Below are 10,358 nucleotides of genomic sequence, written 5' to 3' on the forward strand. Positions count from 1 at the left end.
TCTCTCTCTCTCTCTCTCTCTCTCTCTCTCTCTCTCTCTCTCTCTCTTTCCCTCCCTCACTCCCTCTTTCCCTCCCTCACTCCCTCCTCATTCTCCATTCTCATTCTCAAAGCTCTCTTTCTATCTCTCCTTTCTCATTCTCTTTCTCTCTCCGTTCTCATTGTGTCTCTCTCTATGTCTGTCTCTGCCTGTCTCTCTGCCTATCTCTCTGTCTCTCTGCCTCTCTCTTCTCCCCTCTGCCTCTCTCTCCCTTCTCTTTTGTTCTCTCTCTGTCTCTGTCTCTTTCTCTCTCTGTCTCTCTGTGTGTCTCTCTTCCTCCCCTCCTCTTTTCTTCTCTCTCTGTCTCTTAATAGGCTTCCATTAGCATCCTTGCTGCTCTGTTCTACAGTTCTTCAGTAGTCTGTGGTCAGTTACATTGCCTGAAAGGGGAGTCCTTCAATGTGACTTTTATTCTTGACTTTTATGTGGTTTTTAACATTTATAGTAAAATGTTTAAGGAGCAAGTCACTTAAGCTGTGTCTACACTGTTTCAAAATAATAACAGCTTTGTGATTCAGTTGTGTCTTTAGGTAGACTCAGGTTCAGTGTGGCATAGTTGTATATAGTCTAGAGTTAGAAGACCTGGGTTCAAATCCTGATTTTGATACTCCCTGTGTGACATTGGACAAGTCACTTAATATTGATGGACCTTAGTTTCTTCATCTGTAAAATGAGGCTTTTGGATTAGATGGCCTCTGAAGGCCCTTCCAATTCTCTGTTTATGTTCCTATGATGCAATCACAACTGGAACCCTTTTAGACTCTCATGTGTGACTATGCCCACCAAAATGATAAAAACTTTTCTATTAACCCCATGAATTTAAAAAATTGACTCAATTATTATTGTTGTTCAATCATGTTTACAGATGAAGAAACTTTTCATGATCCCATTTGGGGTTTTCATGGCAAAGATATTGGAGTGGTTTGCCATATCCTTCTCCAGATCACTTTACAGATGAAGAAACTAAGGCAAACAGAGTTAAGTTATTTGCTTAGGGTCTCACAGCTATTAAATGTCTGAGGTTGGATTTGAACTCAAGAAGATGTGTTTTCCTGACTCTAGGTCAAGCACTCTATCCACTGTGACACCTAAAAGAATTACTAAATGTCCATTATATGTGAGGCACCACATTAGGAGCTGGTGATAAAAGACAAAAGTAGTCCCTGCCCTCAAAGAGCTTACAGCTTGCTGTAGAACACATTTAACCAGATAAATAAAAGCAAGATAATTGAGAAAGGGGCTAGGAGGAATCTAGAAAGGCCATCTGGAGGTGGAGGCAGCTGAGTTAAGTGTTGAAGAAAACTCAAAACTCTTAAGAGGCAGAGATGAACTTAGCCCTGTGTCATTGTGATTATTGCTCCTTCTGGCTCTACCAATGAGTTGCTCAGGGACTTTGGGCAAATAACTTCACTTCTTGGACCTCAGTAATGTAAAATGTAAATGTAAATTTAAAAATGTAATCTAAAAAAGTAATGTAAAAAAATGTAAAACCAAATGTAAAATGACAGTTGGATGAAATGATCTTTAAAGTGCCTTTCACATTCTGAGATTTTATGATGTGATTCTATGATAAAAGCTTTACTTGAGAAGCTAACTGAATACTCATGAATGTGAGTTGGTATCCTGGGGACAAGAAACTTCTTTGGAGGCAACTTATTTAGGTGAGATAAATTCCTTTTCTAGCTTAGGTCAGCCTTTGCTGCCCTGTAACATAAAATTGAGAGCCAGGAGGGATCATTGTTTGGGGAACAGGGCTCAAGAGTCATCTGATAAGAAAGAGAGAATTTTATTATGCTCATTACATAATGTGTTGAGGGATTCAGGATCTGTTGCCCTGAGCACTTTATTTCTCCTTCCCTTGATTATAATCAACTTGGTATGAAAAATAACTTTGTTTATGAAAAGGCATAAGGTGAAAGTCCTATGCCTTTATGGTCCTGACACAAAGGTAAGTCAGGCTTTGTCATCCTTTTGTAAAAAGTCCATTTATTAAAAAAAAATAGGGTGGCTAGGTGGTGCAGTGAATAGAGCACCAGCCCTGGAGTCAGGAGGGCCTGAGTTCAAATCTGGCCTTAGACACTTAACACACACACAAAAAACCTAGCCATGTGACCTTGGGCAAGTCACTTAACACCAATTGCCCTCCAAAAAAGCAAAAAAAAAAACCAAACCTCCCCCCCAAAACCAAAAAACAATGACTTAGAAGTTACTAGCAGGCAAAAAGTGATTGTTTAAAGTGGTTCAATAATTTATAAAACCTAAAAATATTTATGGCAGTTCTTTTCATGGTGGAAAATATTGGAAATTGAGGGGATGGATGACCATCAGTTGGGGAATGACTGAACAATCTGTGGTATATGAATGTAATGGGATACTGTTCTGCAATAAGAAATGATGAACAGGTAAATTTCAGAAAAACCTGGAAAGACATGTATAAACTGATGCAAAGTGAAATGAGTAGAACCAAGAAAACACTGTACACAGTACCAGCAACATTGTGTGATGATCATTTAAGAATGACTCAGCTCTTCTCAGCAACACAATGATGAAAGACAAGTACAAAGGACTCATGGGAAAATGCTATCCACATCCAGATAAAGAATTGATGGACTCTGAATGTAAATCAAAGCATGCATTTTTCACTTGCTTTATTCTTTTTTTTTGTTTTTTTTCTTTTGGTCTATTTCTTCTTATACAATTTTTTTTACATATTTACATTTACAGACTAATATGGAAATACATTTTACATGATAGCACATGTATAACATATCAAATTGCTTATCATTTTAGGAAGAGGGGAGGTGAGGAAGGGAGGAAGGGAGAAAAATTTGGAATTCAAAATTTTGTAAAAATGATGCTAAAAATTGTATTGACATATAATTGGAAAAAATAAAATACTATTAAAATAATTTATGGAACATTAATCTAATTGAATACTTTCCTGTAGTTAAGACCAAGAAATATGAAGGATACAAAGGAAGCTGGAAAGATCAATAAAATAATAGTAAGCATGAAAATGCAGAATCAGAAAAATGAAGTGCCACTATGATCATATGAGGAAAAATGAATGAGAGTGAATGGCAAGAGGATCCTGATGAGGACTTAAAGGGAGTGAGCATTTAAAAAAGTGTTTTCAGTCACATAACTGCAGGGCAACTGGGGATTTGTCCCAGAGTGCCAAATGTAGATGGTCTCTGACAGGATATGCTATTGTTTAGCAGCATAGAAACAGGATAACACCTAGTTAGTAAGAATAATTAAAATAGGAAGCTACCAGGTGACTGCTAGAAGGAAATTTTCTTTTAGTTTACCTTGTTCCTCTGATTCTAAGAGTCAGTCTCATCTGCAACTGCCTCTCATGGTATCTGGAGGTCTTTGTCTCCTACTCTTCCCCTTCAACTTAAGGCATACTTTGTGCCCCTAGCTATGGGCATGGTTGGTGGTACTTGCATCAAAGATAAAAGTCCTAGTTACATCTCTGTGTTATGCCACCTTATGTATTTAAATTAAGTAATCTAAATGTAAATAGGCCACATTAGTTCTTTGCATTGATGTTCAATGCTAAATTTCCAAAACAGCATTTGTACTTTATTTTAAAAAAATATTTATACTTAAAAAAAAAGTAAACAAGGGTCTCCTAGAGAGAGGAAATATGCCCCACTCTGTGTAAACAGCCTGGGACAAAGCTCTAGTCACTCTTACCTAGTTATTGTTCTGCTAGACATGATGAAAAAATATAAAGGAAATAGAAGATGCAGTTTCTACAAAGAAAAATCTTCCAATCTAAACAGGTAGACAGAATTCACATTAATGCAAAAGGAGAAACATCTGATGAGAAATCTGTCAACATCTGCTGAGCCTAGACCCCAAGAACCAAACAGATGTAGTATTTTATACTCTGTTCCCTTACTGATTTCCTCAAAGGCTTTCTGGGAACCTTGGATTTCATGCTGGAAGCAATCTAGGTGATCATCCTGGCTAATTCCTTCCTTAAACACGGAAACTGAATCCCAGAGAAATCAGGGTATTTTAGATCTAGAAGGAAACATAGATCGTTTAGTTCAATGCTCTCATTTTATAGTTTGGGCAACTGAGGCCCAGAGAAAATGATTTTCCTGATGCCAAACAGGTTGAACCAAGATTTGAAACCCTTTCCTCAATTCTAAATTCAAAGGTCTTTTTGCTATCATCACCCAATCTCCCAGCTGCCTGCTTGGATTATCTGACCCTTCTAGGAACGAAGTCCTTTTCCATGGTGCTGCTCCTGAGCTTCTTGAATGTGGATCATGGAGATGTGTTTCCCCAATAAGATCAGGCAGAAAAACTAACCAAACAACCAAACACTTCTTCCCATATGGGGAACAAAGAAGGGAGACACACACACATATACGCACACACACACACAAAGAGACAGAGAGAGACAGAGTCAGAGAGACAGAGAGAGACAGAGAGACAGAAACAGAGAGGACCTGTTACTTAGCATCAGAGAATGATGGGGTTAGAGCAGGAAGGTACCTATGACACCATTTTACAGATGAAAAAAATGAGGGCCAGAGGTGGAATGTGATTTGTCTAAGATAACATGGGTACCTGAGATTTGAACCCAAGTTCTCTAATTCCAAATGGAATGCTCTTTTGCTTTCAAACTGTGTTTCAGGAGCTGCTGGGGCTCAGTAATACATTTGAAATGAATATTTCTCATGGAGGTTTCATGGAGGCAGAGCCAATGTTTTATTAAAACTTGCCATCTTTCCAGTGCGCAGAACACAGTGCTCTCTACAAGGTAGGTGACTAATGAATATTTGGATAGATTGTACATTGCACTAGATACCCACAGTTGTCACTTTCCCATTGTCTTTCCAAGAAATAGGCTCTATTTCTTACTATTTCTTGCCTGGGTGCATAGAAAGCTGAGCTTGAAGCAGTAGAGAGCCAGGATGATCTTGGTTCAAGTCCTGCTTCTGATATGTGGGGAAGGGGAAAGGAGAAAGGATTTCTATAACACTTATTATGTACCAGGCACTTTGCTAAAGGCTTTACAAATATCTCATTGGATCCTCACAATAATCCCCTGAGGAAGGTGCTATTATTATCCCTATTTTACAGTTGAAGAAACTGAAGGAAACAAAGAGATTAAGTGACTTGCCCAGGGTCACAAAGCTAGTAAGTGTCTGAGACTGGATTTGAACTCAGGTCTTTGTGAGTCCATGCCCCAGTGCTCTCTACACATTCTGACACCTACTTGCCTATAATGACACATACTGTCTGTGTGACCCTGGGTAAGTCACTTAATGCCTTAATTCATTAGGCAACTCTTTAAAACCAGAAATGGCAAGGGAGATGTTGATCTGCATTGGTAGAGGGAGTTTCTTCATTGGATGTTTTGTATACCAATGAAATCAAATGTCTAGTCCCTATTTCTGTCTTCTATAGGGAAAGCAGAAAAAGAGTTTATTGGTAAGAAAGTTCAGTTTATTGGTAAGAAAGTTCTAAATTCATCTGATTTACTTTCTTAAGTCTATAAGTTCTCTATGAAAAACTCGCATGTTTATGAATCTCCTCTCCAATGTACCTTCCATATAGTCTTGGTCTGCCATTCCACTTTCCAGTTCAAGAAGCCTCAATGACTCCCAAGTGCCTCCAGGATAAAGCACAAATTTCTCAGTTTTGCATTAGAAGTCCTTCAAAATCTGGCTCTTAGACTATGTTCCCAGGTTTATTTGACTTTACTTCCTTTCCAACCAAACTTGGATTCCTTCTTTTTTCCTGAACTTAGTATTGCATTTCCCACCTCCATACCTTTGTATAATCTCTTCCCCTATGTCTAGAATTCAGCACATATTCACCTCCACTTCTTAGAATCTCTAGCTTCCTTCAAGACTTATCTTAGTAGCCACCTCTTCTATAAATAGCTTTTGCTGATCTTCTCAGAGGGTTCTCTCCCTCCTTAGACTATAAAGCAAATACCTATCTTTACTTATTGTATCCCTCTAGCAGATTATAAACTCCTTGAAGGCAAAGACTAATGCTTATTTGGTATCTATATCCCAAGCAATTAATACATGACTGGTAGATTTAGAGCTAGCATTTCATAGATGTTTGATGAATCAGACTGGATTCACTTGGACCCTGACAGTCACTCTCAAATCTCATAGTCTTTAATAATTGTAGAAATCATCAATTATCTAAAATGCCTTAAGTATGATCCTTCCTGAAGGTGGGAGAATGAACTACATAAAAACTCTATAGTTCTTCTCCAGCCAAATAATTCTATGAAAATATATCTTTTTCATATTCCCAGTTTCTGTTATGCTCAACATTGTTCCTTTAAGAAAAAAAAGTATCATGAAAGAGCTTCCCACTCATTCTTAGGTTGAATATTCCAAATATAGCTACCGTGTTTTCCCAATAATAAGACACTGTCTTATTTTTTTTGGAAAGAAAAAGACCAGAGGGCTTATTTTCAGGGGAGGGCTTATGTTGTCCTGCCTCAGCTCTCCTCCATGGCACTGCTCTCAATGGCGCCAGCAAGCAAATCACTGGGGAAGAACAGGATGACGCGCTCACTGCTGCAGCTCTGATTGGATGCAGCTCGGAGCGCGGCGTGCGTTTCACCTGGGGGGGGGACGGTGCATACAGAGGGTACCGTAATGTAGCGTGTAGTGCAGGGGATCACCTTCACTGCAGTAGCAATCGCAATAGGGCTTATTTTCGGGGGAGGGCTTATTTTAGAGGAATCTTACACAGTAAGGGGAGGGCTTATTTTCGGGATAAGTCTTATTATCGGGGAAACATGGTAGTTATTCAAGCAGCGAGGTGGGCAGTAGGTGGTGCAGTAGATACAGTGCCCGATCTGGAGTTTGGAAGACCTGTATTCAAATCTAGAGTCATATTGCCTAGCTTTGTGAACCTGGACAAATTTCTTAAACTGTTTGCCTCAGTTTCATCATCTGTAAAATGGAGATAGTAATAATACCCTCAGCACTATGCTTAGCACATATTAACTGGTAGATGTATAATAATAGCTTACATACATAGGTGCTATTACTATGAATATATCTTTTCAGCACTAAAATCTCATAACCTCTCAGCTGCAATTTCCTCATTTGTTAAAATAAAGGGCTAAGATTATCATTGGTTCCTAAAGCTTTTTGTTTCATGAATCCTTTTCAACCAAAAAAATATTGTGCTGAGAACCCCCAGGACAACTTAATGTACTACCCAGGACATTCTTTACAATTATTTACTGCTTAAGCCACCATTGAAGAATATTCAGCAAACATTTGGACCATTGTTACATAACCCTGAGGGGTTTTTGAACCGCTAAATGGAAATCTGTGGACTAGGTGATCTCTAAGGTTTCTTCCTGGTCTAAAGTCCTGTGATTCAGTAATTGTGTTTTTTCTTTATATTTGAAGAGCTTGATAATAAATATTTACTCTAGTGCTGCATTTAACTTTTCATTTTTCAGAATATATCTGAAACGGAAAGCAAATTAACACATAAACCATTTGTAAATAGCCACGGAGGAGATAAGACGTCCATCCCAAAGCGATCCCTTTGAGAATGGGCACAGTCAGGATACTTAAAACAAACAAGCACTTAGCAGTATCTAGGAGCCTGGATTGCCTAACACAGATTCTGGCTATACTCTGGCACAGCAGCATCTACCCAGCAATTGATTCAAAGCAAATCCCAGGAACCCATGAAATCAGCACAGAATCTCTCTTATTGGAGAGAAATTGAATTCATACCATGGACTGTAGAGTTTGCATCTTATGGCTGGATAGAAACTGCTGTAGGCTATCTATGTGACCCTGGTAAGTCATTGCTAAAATTGAAATGTCTGCCTTGGTTTCTTTTTTTTATTATTTAAAAAAATTTTTAGAAATTTTTTTATTTTTTATTTGTCTTGGTTTCTTCATCTGTAAAATAGGAATAATAAAAGTCACTGCCTCCCAGAATTGTTGTGAGGACAAAATGAGATAATTATAAAATACTTTTAAAACCTTAAAGTGGTATATAAATGCTAACTATCAACATCATCATCATCATCATCACCACCACCACCACCACAAATCATCTTCATCATTTCTAGAACACCACCATTTTTCCAGTCTCCTAGTTTTGCATCCTTACTGTTATCCTGAATTCCTCACTCTCCCTCACCCCATATATCCAATTAGTTATCAAATCTCATTGTTTTGATCTCCATAAAATTTCTCATATTGTCCCTTTCTCACCACTCTCACAGACACAATCCTAGTACAGACTTTTATTGGGACTCACCTACACTATTACCAAAAACCTCCTAATTGGTCTCCCTGCCCCAAGTCTCTCCCCACTCCAAACAATCTTCCACATAACATCCAAAGTGATTGATTCTTTCTTAAGTGCAAGTCTGCCTCTTCTACTCAATCAACTCCAGTGGCTCCCTACTGTCTCTATAAGCAAATATAAATTTTTGTTTGGTTTTTAAAGTTGTTTACAACCGGGTTCCTATATATTATTCTTATTCAATATTACTCCCTTTTCTACATTGCTCATTCTAGGGGGATTGTGCTTCTCCTTCCTCAAACAGGTAATAACATCTCCTATCTCTCTTTCCACTAGCTCTTCTCCATAAGTAGAATAAAATCATTTACCACTTACTTTATAGAATCCCACATTTCTTTCAAAACTCAGTTCGAATACCTCCTTCTGCTAAGCTGAAGTCTTTTCTAATCCCCCCCAACTACTAGTGCCCTTCCTTCCTAATTAAAATTAATTGATCTTTGTCTTTATTCTGTATATGCTTAAATATGTTCATAGGAATGGATAGAATGTAAACTCCTTGAGAGAAGAGAATTTTCATTTTGACTTTGTTTTCCCAGTGCCTGGTTTAGTATTTGGCACATGTTAAGCACCTAATTAATGCTGACTGATTAATTGATAGAATTTATCTCCTTCCTCAAATTAACTTGTATTTACGTATTTATGTATATTCTGTCCCTGGCTTTGAGTATGAACTTGAGCTCCTTGAGGTCAAGGTATGTTCAGTTTGTGTCTTTGTATCCTTAATAGGCCACTCAGTGGCTTGCATATATGGGCACCTAATGAATGTTTGCCGGACTGGAATGAATGGTGACAAGAGACTCTTGGGAAAGAAGAATGTGGGTGGTAGGAAATTTGACTGGGATAGAGAAAAAAAGTAGTGGTGACACACCCAAATCCAATTTTTTGCTTTATGGATTTCCATTAAAAAATAATTTCCAGATTTATACGAATTGATGCTGGCTGAAATGAGAAGAACCAGGAGAACACTGTACACATTAACAGCCATATTATTTGATGACTGACTTTGATAGACAGCTATTCTCAGCAATGCAAGGACCTAAAATAATTCCAAAAGACTCATGATGGAAAATACCATCCATATCCAGAGAACTATGGAGACTGAATGCAGAGAAAAGCAGACTATTTTTGTTTTCTCTTTCTTTCTTTCTTTCTTTCTTTCTTTCTTTCTTTCTTTCTTTCTTTCTTTCTTTCTTTCTTTCTTTCTTTCTTTCTTTCTTTCTTCATGGTCCCTCCCATTCACTATAATTCTTCTATACAACATGACTAATGTGAAAATATATTTAACAGGAATGGATATGTAGATCCTATATTAGACTGCTTCCCATCTTGGGGAGGGGGTAGGAAAAGGAGGGGGAGAAAATTTAAAACTTATGGAAATGCATGTTGAAAATTAAAAAGAAATAAATTAACTTAAAAAATAATTTCCATAAAAGCAGAGAGTAGTGATCTAACCTGTATTTTTCTAGGATGAAAAGATTCATTCTAAAAAAATGCAAGTTAAACAGTGCCTTATAAATGTGAAATCATCACCATCATATTACTCTCATCAAATCTAGCTTAATGTAATGAAGCTATTGCCATATTCCATTTGACAGCTCCTACCAACACTTCTTTGTTAATGTGGCCACTGTTGACCAGAAATTCTTTGTACCATCTGTGCCTACACATCTGTCTATTTAGCAGTGAAATTCAGTGGAAGATGCTGTAGTGAATAGCTTTCATGTATTATCTTTAAATATTATCTTTAAATTTGCCACCTTTATGATGGCAAATATCTTAATAAAAGATGAATTTTTATTTTTTTTTTAATTTTTAAGCAATCGGGGTTAAGTAACTTGCTCAAGGTTACACGGCCAGTTATTTCTGGGTGTGGTGCTGAGTGTCTGAGCCCAGGATTTGATCTCCAGGTCGTCCCAACACTGGAGCCGGTGCTCTTACTCGCTGAGCCACCTGGCCGCCCCTAAAAGATGAATTTTTAAAAA

The sequence above is a fragment of the Petaurus breviceps genome, unplaced genomic scaffold (genome assembly GCF_028583685.1).
Source record: "Petaurus breviceps papuanus isolate PSGF00001 unplaced genomic scaffold, PetGlider_PUasm1.0 76, whole genome shotgun sequence".
Classification (NCBI taxonomy): domain Eukaryota; kingdom Metazoa; phylum Chordata; class Mammalia; order Diprotodontia; family Petauridae; genus Petaurus; species Petaurus breviceps.